Below are 13,265 nucleotides of genomic sequence, written 5' to 3'. Positions count from 1 at the left end.
CAGGTAATGTAAATGGCAAAGCGCATTTATTGTCATAGAGTCATACAGCATAGAAAATAGACCCTTCGGTCCAACAAGTCTATGACGACCATGTCACCAAACTAATCTAGTCCCACTTGCCTGCATTTAGTGCATATTCCTCCAAATGTTTCCTATTCATGTACTTATCCAAATGTCTTTTAAATGTTGTAATTGTACCTGCATTCACCACTTCCTCTGAACTGAATCGAGTTTTTTGTCACGTGTACCGAGGCACAGTGAAAAGATTTGTCTTGCCAGCAATACAGGTAGATCACAGAGTTAAGTAGCATAGATAGTAAATAATAGGCAAACAGTGGCAAAAACACAGTTACAGGCAAATGTTAAGAGTTTGTGAGTCCAACAGTAGGGTAGAAACTGTTGCGAAACTGGCTGGTGTGTGTGTTCAGGCTTTTGTATCTTCTCCCTGATGGTAGAGGTTGTAGAAAAACAGTTGCCTGAGGAAGAAGAGATGTTGTTGGGTCTTTGTAACCAGTGCGACCACATGAAGAGTCCAAAAAAACTAGTTGTGGATGACCACTTCCAGGAGCTTGACACTCTCCACTCGTTCCATCTCTGTGCTGTTAATGTGTAAGGGGGCATGAGGAATATCCCGCTGAAAGTCAATAATGATTTCCTTGGTTTTGCTGGCATTGAGAGCGAGGTTGTTCTCAGTGCACCATCTTTCCAGGTCTTCACCTCCTGTCTGTAGTCTGTTTCGTCGTCATCTGAAATTTGACCGACTGTGGTGGTGTTATCAGCGAACCTGTAAATGGCTTAGTCTGGTATTTGGCGACGCAGTCATGGGTATACTCTGAGTACGTAGGGGGCTGAGTATGCACCCCTGGGGGGGGGGGCTCCAGTAGTGACGATGAAATATTGTCCCAATCTTCACTAATTGTGGCCTGTGGGTCAGGAAACTGAGGATCCAGTTGCAGAGAGAGGGGCTTAGTCCGAGATCACTAAGTTTAGTGATCAGTCTCGAGGGGATAATAGTGTTGAAGGCTGAACTGTGATCAATGAATAGGATTCTTACATTGCTGTTCTTCATGTCAAGATGTTCTGGGGAAAAGTGAAGGGCAGGTGGTATGGCATCTGACATGGATCTGTTGGTCCGTTAGGCAAACTGGAGTAGGCCAAGAGTAATGGGGATTCTTGATTAGTGGTGCTGGAAGAGCACAGCAGTTCAGGCAGCAACCGAGGCGCAGTAAAATCGACGTTTCTGGCAAAAGCCCTTCATCAGGAATAAAGGCAGAGAACCTGAAGCGTGGAGAGATAAGTTAGAGAAGGGAAGTCCACATTGATGCCCTGGGGTTGAAGTGTTCTGAGGCGGAAGATGAGGCGTTCTTCCTCCAGGCGTCTGGTGATGAGGGAGCGGTGATGAAGGAGGCCCAGGACCTCCATGTCCTCAGCAGAGTGGGAGGGGGAGTTGAAATGTTGGGCCACAGGGCAGTGTGGTTGATTGGTGCGGATGGGGAGGCTGGAGTTGATTAATGCCATGACCAGCCTTTCAAAGCACTTCATGACCACTGAGGTTAGGGCCACTGGGCGGTAGTCATTGAGACATGCTGCATGAACCTTCTTAGGCACAGGGATGATGTTGACCCTCTTGAAACAGGCAGGGACAGTGGCCTGCTGTAGGGAGAGGTTGAAGATGTCCGAGAAGACCTCTGCCAATTGATCTGTATGTGCTCTGAGTGCACAGCCTGGTACTTTGTCTGGTCCCATCACTTTCCTTGGATTCACACAAAGGAAAACTGATCTGACCTCTGATGCACTCTGAAAGTTCATTTCATGAACAAGCCACTCTCTGTGCAAAAAAGTTTCCCTCATGTCTTTTTTTTAATCTTTCTCCTCTCACCTGAAAGATTTGCCCACGGTCTTGAAATCCCCAACCCTAGGGAAAAGACACCTATCATTCATCATATTTGTACACCTCGTGATTTTATAAACACTTGTAAGATCACCCCTTAAACTCCTACACTCCATTGAAATAAGTCCCAACTTATTCAGCCTCTCCCTATAACTCAAACCTTCCATTCCTGGTAAATATATTCTGAATCCTCTCTAGCTCAATAATAACCTTCCTATAACATGGCACCCAGAACTGGATAATGTGCAGAAAAGGTCTCACCAACAGTCTATACTAAAAGTGGAGATGTAGTGGACAGCGAAGAAGGTTACCTCAGATTACAACAGGATGTTAGCCAAATGGGCCAATGGGCTGAGAAGTGGCAGATGGAGTTTAATTCAGATAAATGTGAGGTGCTGGATTTTGGGAAAGCAAATCTTAACAGGACTTATACACTTAATGGTAAGGTCCTAGGGAGTGTTGCTGAACAAAGAAACCTTGGAGTGCAGGTTCATAGCTCCTTGAAAGTGGAGTCACAGGTAGGTAGGATAATGAAGAAGGTGTTTGGTATGCTTTCTTTTATTGGTCAGAGTATTGAGTACAGGAGTTGGGAGGTCATGTTGCGGCTCTACAGGACATTGGTTAGGCTACTGTTGGAATATTGCATGCAATTCTGGTGTCCTTCCTATCGGAAAGATGTTGTGAAACTTGAAACTGTTCAGAAAAGACTTACAAGGATGTTGCCAGGGTTGGAGGATTTGAGCTAAAGGGAGAGGCTGAACAGGCTGGGGCTGTTTTCCCTGGAGCGTCAGAGGTTGAGGGGTGACCTTATAGAGGTTTACAAAATCATGAGAAACATGGATAGGATAAATAGACAATGTCTTTTCCCTGGGATGTGGGAGTCCAGAACTAGAGGGCATAGGTTTAGGGTGAAAGGGAAAGATATAAAAGAGACCTAAGGGGTAACTTTTTCACACAGAGGGTGGTACGTGTATGGAATTGTACCAGCCTTCACCAGGGCCGGGTGCTGGCAGGTGGGACTAGGTTGGATGGGATATCTGGTCGGCATGGATGTGTTGGACCGAAGGGTCTATTTTCATGCTGTACATCTCTATGACTCTATGACTCTATATTCAAAGGTCTGAGCAATGAAGGCAAGTGTGCTAAACACCTTCTTATCCACTTTGTCTACACATGCTGCAAACATCAAGGCATTATGTTCATGAAGCCCTACGTCTCTCTGTTCTACAGCACTACCCAAGGCCCTACTTTTAATTGAATAAGTTCTTGCCTTGTTTGTTTTACCAAAATGCAAAATCTTGCATTTATCCAAATTAAACTCCATCTGCCACTCCTGAGCTCATTGACCCAATTAATCAAGTTCTCTTTGTAATTTTAGAGAGCCTACTTCACTGTCCACTACACCATCAATTTTAGTGTCATCCGCAATTTACAAACTTACTAACTATGCCTTCTATATTCTCATTTAAATCATTCATATAAACGACAAACAAATGTTGCAATCAACAAGCTCCATCTTTTTCATTTTTCACATGCAGCGTGGTGAGGTTCCCTCTAAGCAGCAGTGAAATGCCAGTGGTTAGGGATTAACACTTGTTAAATGCTTTGTTAACATCACACTCGCCACTTTAAAATTCACCCTCCCTTTACCAAACTCGTCAATGTGAGGAACACATGATAAGGAAACTAGACCAGGTACTTGATGGATTCAGCTTACCTCTTGCTCAAAATGATCTCTATCTTGGCAGCAACTGTTCTGGGCCACTAACCATAAACACCGGTTGCATGTATCCATCATCTGTACACAGATATCTGATATTTATACTGCAGACGGAAAGGATGCTAACTGGTTGGCACATCAGCTTTTATTGACCATGGCATTGCAGAGATTAGGCAATCATAGGCTCTGAAAGCTTCCAGATGATTCAAAAAGACACAAGACCTGTGTAATCCTTTTCTTTGCATGAGAATGGGTCCTTATGGATGAATATATGTTGTTTCTAGCTGGAATAAATGAGCCACGTTATGAGTGAAGCTGATTATCTTAAATTGTTTGTTAGTGTATGAAATTTGCTTATTTGCACAGTCACAAATGTTCAGCAAGCGCTGCCCAACTGCAAAATTCACCTAACAATTGATTTTTGTTGTGGGTTTTGCAAAGACAGGTTGATTCTGGTCTATTATAAACAGTTGGAAGAAAATCTTGTTTAATTCAATCAGTCAATCATTGTGACGTATTGCCTATATCCTTGGCATCTAACTGACACTGAAGTTCATGGAGAACATTGCTCAACTGTGGTCAGGCACAATGACTTTTGGACTAATGATAGCATCCTGTTCATGGAATATATCATTCATGTCACCACTGCATAGTAACAAAGTAAATAGTGCTTTGGCAACATGACTCTCTTTGCAGCAATATAAAATACATTCTATGTACCATGTGGAATACATTGCAAAACATGAAGATTTACATAAATAGAACAGATATACTCAGTACATCTGTTAGCACCTGTGCAGAGAGAAACAGATCTTATGTTTCATATCAATGATCTTTTATCAAAACTGGGAGATGTCAAGTGAAAGAAATCAAAGAAAACGGAAATGCTTTGATAGAAGAGAAGACAGGAGATATTCAAGGTCAAAACAATTAGTCATGCAGGAACAAAGGAAATGGTAATACAACAAGTATAGAAAGAAAATATGTGTCTAGAGGAGATGTAAATGGCAGAATAGTGAACTGAAAGTAAAATCAGGTGATAAAACACAATCGAGTGCAAAAAGTCAGTGGAAGTAAATTTAAATGGAGGGGCAGAGGTCATATTCTAAAACTGTTGAATCCTTTATTGAGTTTGGAAAGGCTGAAAATTGTGAGTTGAGGTCTTGTTTCTCAAGTTTGAATTGATCTTCAGTGGAATGCTGTTATAAACTGAAGACAGTCAGCATGAGGGTGAGTTAGGTAATTACGATAATGAAGGCAAAATACTGTGGGTGCTGGAAACCTGAAATAAACACAGAGAATGTTGAAGAAACTTGTCAGGTCTGGCAACATTAATGGAGAGAAAAATAAAATTAACTTTCGAGTTCAGTGTGACTCTTCTTCAGAACTCAATTACAATGGCAAGCCACAGAAAATTTGGGATCATGCTTGCGGATTGAAAAGTGGTGTTCCACATATTAATTTGTCTACACTGTGAGCGGCACATATAGTACACTAAATTGGAAGAAGTGTTTTGGCCACTAGAAGGAGTGTCTGGGTTTTGGATTGAGAAGCAACAAAAAGTAAAAAGATGATTGCTGCATCTCCTTCTTTTGCATGAAAAGTTGTTGTGAGAAGGGGAAGGTGTGTTGGAGTGACTGAGGAGTGTGAGGGAATAGTGTCAGTGAGGGAATCGTGCTTTTAAAATGCTGAAACAGGAAGGAAAATATGTTTCGTGGCACCTACTTGCTGAAGATGATGGAAATGGCAGAGGTTGTTCCATTAGATATAGGGATTGGTAGGGTGGAGGCTGAAACAAGAAGAAAAAGAACATAATTCTAGGAGGGAGGAATGCAAGAAATGGATCAGTCACAGTGGCGGCCCTATTAAACATAAGGTGGGGGGGAAAAGTGAATTTTATGGTTGATGGAAAAGGAAGACATATCAGAAACACAAATATAGAAGATTGCACCATCAAACAGATTTGGTGGAGATGAAGAATCCAGGAAAATGGTATGGAATCATTAAAGGATTTACTTCTTCTGCACTCAGTTGACTTCTGTTCAATTTCTGTTTGTTCTCCTCCATTCTTATAGACGATAATTAATAAAGACTTGACAGTATTTAGGATGAATTGTCTTGACATTTGAAGTTGGATCATAAAAATGTTTGTTCTTTACCTTATTTGGCATCTTGCATTTTTAAAAAAACATTTGGATGACTGATACTTTTTTATTCTTTATTCATTCACTGCATGAGGGCTTTGCTGGCTAAGCTAGCATTTATTACTCATCCTTAATTGTCCAGAAAGCAGTTAAGAGTCAACCACATTGCTGTGTGTCAAGAGTCTCATGTAGGTAAGGATGGCAGTTTCTTTCCCTAAAAGACATTAGTGAACCAGATGGGTTCTTCGAAAATCAACAATGGATTCATAGTCATCATTAGACTTCTAATTCTAGATTTTTATTGAATACAAACTCCACCATCTGCCATGGTGGGATTCAAACCCAGAACATTAACTAAGTCTCTGGATTAACAGTCCAGCAATAATACCACTAGGCCATCATCTGCCTGTCCTGGGGAAGAGGCAAAACAATATTTCATCTGTGATCACTTTCTATCAATAGAGCATGCACAAGGAGACAGAGCTTAGAATTAGAAATCGCCAGTATATATAATAGAAAATGTGGCCAGCTAAGACAAATCTTTTCGGGGTCTGGGAACTTGCATGAATTCTGCATGTAGATGTGCATTCCACCAGTTAATGGATCCTTATTTAAAACCAATGTTTAAAATCCATAAATCTTCAATCTACTTTGGGTTTTGTTTTAAAAGACATGTCATCCCTTTTTTGTGAACTCTTTCCAATGTACTGTTCTGTATGCTATCATAGTTTTCACAGGCAAGTGCCAAAAAGGAAGCTTGAAATTCACAAAGAAGAATGGCCCAATAAAACACATCTTAAATCACTGCACATAGAGCGAGCTTTTGTAACAATTTTAAAGTACCCACATTATCAACTCTTACAAATATGATTGTGCATATTTCCTGTGCTGTAGTATATTTAAAATACTGTTGGCATGTCAGAAAATAACAATTTTGCAAGTTGCATGTACATTGAAGGAATTTTTCTTTCTGGATTGCTAAAATAACTGACTATATTGCAAGGGGTTAGAGAACAGGAAGGATCTGTGACTTCAAGATTGCATTAAGGGAGGTACAGGTGAGCAATTGGCATCTTGAACAAATGGTCAGATAGGCTGAGGGGTGACTTTATAGAGGTTTATAAAATTATGAGGGGCAAGGATAGGGTAAATAGACAAAGTCTTTTCCCTGGGGTCAGGGAGTCCAGAACTAGAAGGCATAGGTTTAGGGTGAGAGGGGAAAGATGTAAAAGAGACCTAAGGGGCAACTTTTTCACACAGAAGGTGGAACGTGTATGGAATGAGCTGCCAGAGGATGTGGTGGAGGCTGGGTAACATTTAAAAGGCACTTGGATGGGTATATGAATAGGAAGGGTTTGGAGGGATATGGTCCGGGTGGTGGCAAGTGGGACGAGATTGGGTTGGGATATCTGGTTGGCATGGACGGGTTGGATGGAAGGGTCTGTTTCCATGCTGTACATCTCCAAGACTCTCTGACTCGATCTGTTTTGCATGATGGCCTTATTCCGTATGCTTTGCTAAATTCAAAGCCTGAGTCAAACACAGAAATTGTTGGAGCAACTCAACAGATCTGACAGCATCTGTAGAGGCTGGATGGCAAAGTCAGAGTTGGATTTGAGAGCATGAAGGGTGGTCAGTTCAGAGGGAGATAAGATTAGAATATGTGGAGGCAAAGAAATTTAGGCGATCTATGTCACGTTGACAATTCTCAATCAGCAGTTCAAGTGCCAGTAAATGGTCAAAGATCGGGTCCACATGGAGGGACAGAGTTGGAGATGGGTGAAAGGGTCTATAGTACTGGGAGAGGGCTACTGTCCAAAGAAATGGACATGGAGGTGGAGGATGATGAAGACGATTTCAAGGTCATATCATACCTGAAAATCAGTAAGGTAGTAGTGCACAGAAATAACTCTAAGACATTTGCTAAGTACATTCAGTATCAGAGCATTCAGTATCAGAGAGCAGAAGGTCAGATGAGATAGTAAATAGTGGACAAGAGGTGGGGTTAGGAAAAGGGATGGAGACTGAGGGAAGGGGTGGGGAGGGAGGTTCCACAGGGGTGTGGATATCTCTGGATTGTTGCAGTTAGTGTTCCCTAATGTCTGAAAGAAAAATTAACAGAATGAAATGAAACTTTCAACAGGGCAGCTCTGAGACAGTGTGAGGTAGTGACGATGGAGTGAGAGAGGTTGAGAGTGTACACATGGCAATGAATAGCACTGAGTGTGGATCTCAGGATGAGGAGAGAGCAGTTCTCTGAGGAATGTTGCGCATTATAGAGATACCTTTGATCGTATGGGATGAGTCTGAGCTGAAGGCACTCACTGAGGAATGTGACGTTGTTGTGGAAGTGAGTTTTGGCAAATATCTTATCAAACACTAAGAGCACCAATGAAAGTAATAATGGTGAAAAAGAAGAAAGATGAGAAAGGAAATTCTGTCAGACAGAGGAACAGATATTCTTCAAGGTGGATATTCCTTGAAGAGGTGTGGCAATGAATTAACACTAAACAAATAAACAAAAAACTTTGCTTCCCTCCTGAAACACTGATAGGGTCACCCTGGTCCTCACTTTCTACCCACTAGCATTCACATTCAAGATTCGCCATTTCCTCCACCACCAGTAGGATACCACCACCCAGATACATATTTCCCTCGCCTCCATTGTCAGCTTTCCGCACAGACTGTTCCTTCTGAGACACCCTCCTCCACTTTCAAAACTTCCTCACACACTCACCACACCTTCACATGCAATTGCAGAATGTGTGGCACCTGCCCGTTTAGTTCCTCCTCGCTATCCAAGGCTCCAGACATACCTTCCAGGTGAAGCTGCGATTTCCCTGCACTTCATTCAATCTAGTCTACTGTCTTCGCTGCTCACAATGTGGTCTTCTCTACACTGGGTGACGAAACGCAGAAAGGGACCAGCACCTTGTAGAACACCTACATTCTGTCTGCAAAAATGATCTTGAGCTTCCTGTTCCTTGCAATTTTAACACACCACCATGTTTCCTGGCCAACATCTCTGTCTTGGGCTTGCTACATTGCTCTAGCAAAGTTCAGCACAAACTGGAAGAACAGCACCTTATTTTCCACTTGGGGACATGCAGCCTTCAGGACTCAGTATCAAGTTCAATAAGTTAAGGACCTGAGCACTTTCTGCCATGTCCCTACCCCAACCCCATAGCTCAGGCCTTGTCATCGCATGGACTGCTTTCAACATAGCCAACCCATTTTCTTGCACTAAAGGTCCCCATTAGTAGCTTTTCTTTTGCCCTAACTTTCCATTATTCATTCCTTTGTCTGTGCAACCACTGTTCTCTCTCTGGGCTGGGCTCCATCTCCACCTCTCATTTATTTTTTCTCCTCCTCTACCCCATTTCATCAATATATATATTATCTTTTCCTAACCACAATCAGTTCTGAAGACGGGTCACTGGACCCGAAATATTGACTCTGCTTTCTGACAGCAGTTGCTGCCAGACTTGGTGAATTTCTCTAGCAATTTCTGTTTTTATTTCTGATTTCTAGCATTCGCAGTTGTTTGTTTTCTTTTTCCAAGTCTGACTAATAGACCCACCCTAGCCAGGATTACTTCACAAAGTTACAACGAGGACTGCTAGCTTTGTTTGCTTCACAGTTTTATTACTTTGTAAGAAATTGATATATAATTGATATTCTTTTTCGTTTTTTCAATGCTTGTGTGTTTTTTGAGCAAGATTAATAGTTACTTCAATGAGAATTTCATTTACTGCATTTGACAATTTCACAAGAAGGTAAAAGAGTGACTTTTCTTTAAAAGAAATGTTGAATGTTTGATTGATATTTAAAATTAGCAATTTGATTAATTGCCATTTGGTGTTGTGTTCTGTAGCCATAGGGTCTGGAAAATGTATGGGGGCATAAGAAGATGCACAGAAAATATTGGAGAATGAGAAATGGCTGGGGAATATATGAGGTGGCATAGGGACATGCAGGTTGCAGTGGGGCATGGAGAGAGCATTGAGATATGAAGGGGCACAGAAGAAGCATAGCTGATATGAGGGGGAGGAAGGTATGGAGGATGCAAGGGTGCATGGGAAACATGAGGAGATGTAGGGGTATAGCTAATATGAGGGAGTATGGAGGGAATGAGAGATATGGGAATCATAGGGAGGATGGAGGATGCATGTGTAATCTGAGGAGACATGAGGTGCAAAGGGGCACCTGGGGCTGAAGGGAACTGCTATGTGAGGACTAGAGGACCTGACAATTATGGATTAAACTAGATTGGTTCCCAGTTAATGGAGGCAGACTTTCTAATTTATCAGCCTCACCATTCCCCACCTTCATTGTCATCATGGACCTGCATCAGGAGGATGTGGCTCTGACTTCTGCCTGCACCCAACATGCAGAGCCAAAGTGCCATTTGGGTGTGCCAAGCTTTTGAAGTCAGGACTGTGACTTTGGAGATGGCCTGACCTGCAGTTCCTGAATTGAATACAAAAATCTGGCCCATGCAGGTCTATGGAATGAATTTCGAATACAGTGCCTCTCATATGATGATTGTGGAAGTGTGTAAGCAATAATTTATCTAATCTGTGGTTGCAGCTTCCACATTCTCAGCACTCTCTGAGTGAAAATATTTCTTTTGGATTCCTTATTTGATTCCTTAGTGACTATTTCATACTGTTGGCCTTTAGTCTCGTTCTTCCCCACAAGTATAAACATGATTCATATAATGTATTTCATCCTTTTAAAGTTCTCCATGAGGTTACCTGACAGCGTTCTCTTTCAAGAGAAAAGAGAACCAGCCATTATGGATAAGTTTGATGTTAAGATTTGTCAGAGTGCAATGCCCTGGATCATGCAATGAAAATTAAATAACGTCATATTAGCAACAATTTTCTATGTTTATAGGATTAAAGCAGTTGTACTGCAAAATATAGCATTTAGCCTCTCCATTGAAGAATCACTCCAGAGGATATGTGTAAGTTAATGAAAGGAGCATAATATAAACATAGAACATAGAACATTACAGCGCAGTACAGGCCCTTCGGCCCTCGATGTTGCGCCGACCTGTAATACCAATCTGAAGCCCATCCCACCTACACTATTCCATGTACGTCCATATGCTTGTCCAATGACGACTTAAATGTACTTAAAGTTGGCGAATCTACTACCGTTGCAGGCAATGTATTCCATACCCTTACTACTCTCTGAGTAAAGAAACTACCTCTGACATCTGTACAATATCTATCACCCTTCAATTTAAGCTATGCCCCCTTGTGCTCGCCGTTACCATACTTGGAAAAAGGCTCTCCTTGTCCACCCTGTCTAACCCTCTGATTATCTTATATGTCTCTATTAAGTCACCTCTCAACCTTCTTCTCTCTAACGAAAACAGCCTCTAGTCCCTCAGCCTTTCCTCGCAAGACCTTCCCTCCATACCAGGCAAACATCCTAGTAAATCTCCTCACATCATATAGAAGAAACAAATGGACTGGTTGAAGAAAGCCTATCATGTTGATGGGCTAATTATGAAATAGAAGGTAGTTCAAAGTTTCCACTGACATGATGGTGAAAATCTATTTCAAATAATACAATATTTTTCCTATTGTAGTCAATGAGGTTTCACATTCAAAATTAATCACAAGCTCCCTGGTGTTCTAGTGGTTAGGATTTGGTGCTCTCACCTCTGTGGACCCATTAGGGAACATTAACTTTGGGCAGATGGTGGCTCAGTGCTTAGCACTGCTGGCTCACAGCACAAGGGACCCAGTTCGATTCTAGCCTTGGGCAACTGGCTGTGTGGAGTTTGCACATTCTCTCCATTCTGTGTGGGTTTCCTCTGGGTGCTCCAGTTTCCTCCCACAATCCAAAGATGTGCAGGTTAGATGAATTGGCCATGCTAAATTGCCCATTGAGTACAGGGATGTGCTGGCTAGGTGGATTAGCCTTAGGAAATGAAGGGTTACAGGAATAGGGTAGGGAGATGGATCTGGATGAGATGCTCATCGGATGGTTGGTGTGGGCAGAATGGGCAGAACAGCCTGTTTTCACACTCTACGGGTTCTATGACGATAAAACTAGCTTCAGTCAATTCAGCTTTGCAGAAGGAATTGAGTCCTCTTCAACTGAACTTTGGCATTTGGAATGACGAAAGAGAAGGATGGGCAAAAGTGAGGACTGTAGATGCTGGAGATAGAGAATGTAGTGTTAGAAAAGCACAGCAGGTCAGGCAAGATCCAAGGAGCAAGAGAGTCCACATTTCAGGCAAAAGGCCTTCGTCAGGAATGAGGCCACAGAGAAAGATGATTTAATGGTAAGTTGCATTTCATTCTTATTAGTCACACTGCTCAAATGTTATTCATTGGCTGAAATTCTGGTTATAAGCCACTCCTGTTGCCAATGCAGCACACCTTTTGCTTACTGATGTTTGCTGACATCCAGGTAACTCATACCCTCCTCCTGCTGCTTACACTGCGTCAGACATTGTTAAGTTCTGATGGTGTTCATGTCCTTGATTCACTGTTCTGTTACTCCTGCTCTTAGTCAAACAATAATAGGCTCAATGGTACTCCTACTGCATTCATTGAAAGGCTTCTCGATTTTATTTTCACTGTCTTCTACTCTGATTCTACCTATTTCATGCACAGTCTCTTCAGTTGTGGGAAACAAATGCAATGGGTAAAGATATAACTCAGAACTTTTAATATTTTTATCAATTGCTTAAAACAAGTCAGTTATCATTTTTAAAATACATCTTTCATATCAAGCCAAATGGAATATAACTTCAGTCTGGTTTATCTGTTACTTCTCCTTCATACTTTTTAAATTTAGCAGAGTCCTTAAATTCAATGAGAAAATGGATGCATGTTTTTTTCCCCCCCAATTAATTAACTAGTAGCTCCTACCATGTCAGTGCGTTTGTGCAGGACGTCTCCTGGCATGTAATCTCAGATCAGCAAAAATTAACATCTTCCAGGCCGTTCTATAATATTCTGAGACCACTAGGGATGCTGATGGTTTCCAAAAATTGGGTATGTGTACTGCCAATGGCAGCTCCCAAATAAATTTGCAAGTGTCGTTGAAACTGCCCATCAGAGTCCAATTTTACTCTTGAGCACTTCAATACTTTGTTTTTAGTTTAGATGTCCAGCATCCGCAGCGCTTTGTCAGATGTTCAGTTACCTTTTTGGAAAATGGAGTTGAAACTCTTGGGCACAAACTTGTAGTAGCGTGTATTTTAAAAAAAAGTTCTTTGAAAACTGAGTGATAGCCTTCGTCATGCAATCGATTATCATCATCAGTTTTGTTTTATTGAAATGCAGTTTTTTTTTCATTTTAACTTTTAATTAAAATAAACATCTGAATTAATGCAATTTATGATTTTAAAGACAAATTTGGGAATTCAATTTAATATGGTACAAATGAAAAGTTGTAGCAAATTTTAAAATAGAACAGATGTGATTTTCCCTGGCGGCCATACCCATAATTAATCATTTATATAAACGTTTATACAATTTAG

This window comes from Chiloscyllium plagiosum, chromosome 7, assembly GCF_004010195.1.
Source record: "Chiloscyllium plagiosum isolate BGI_BamShark_2017 chromosome 7, ASM401019v2, whole genome shotgun sequence".
Lineage (NCBI taxonomy): Eukaryota > Metazoa > Chordata > Chondrichthyes > Orectolobiformes > Hemiscylliidae > Chiloscyllium > Chiloscyllium plagiosum.
Note: the sequence above shows the minus strand (reverse complement) of the source record.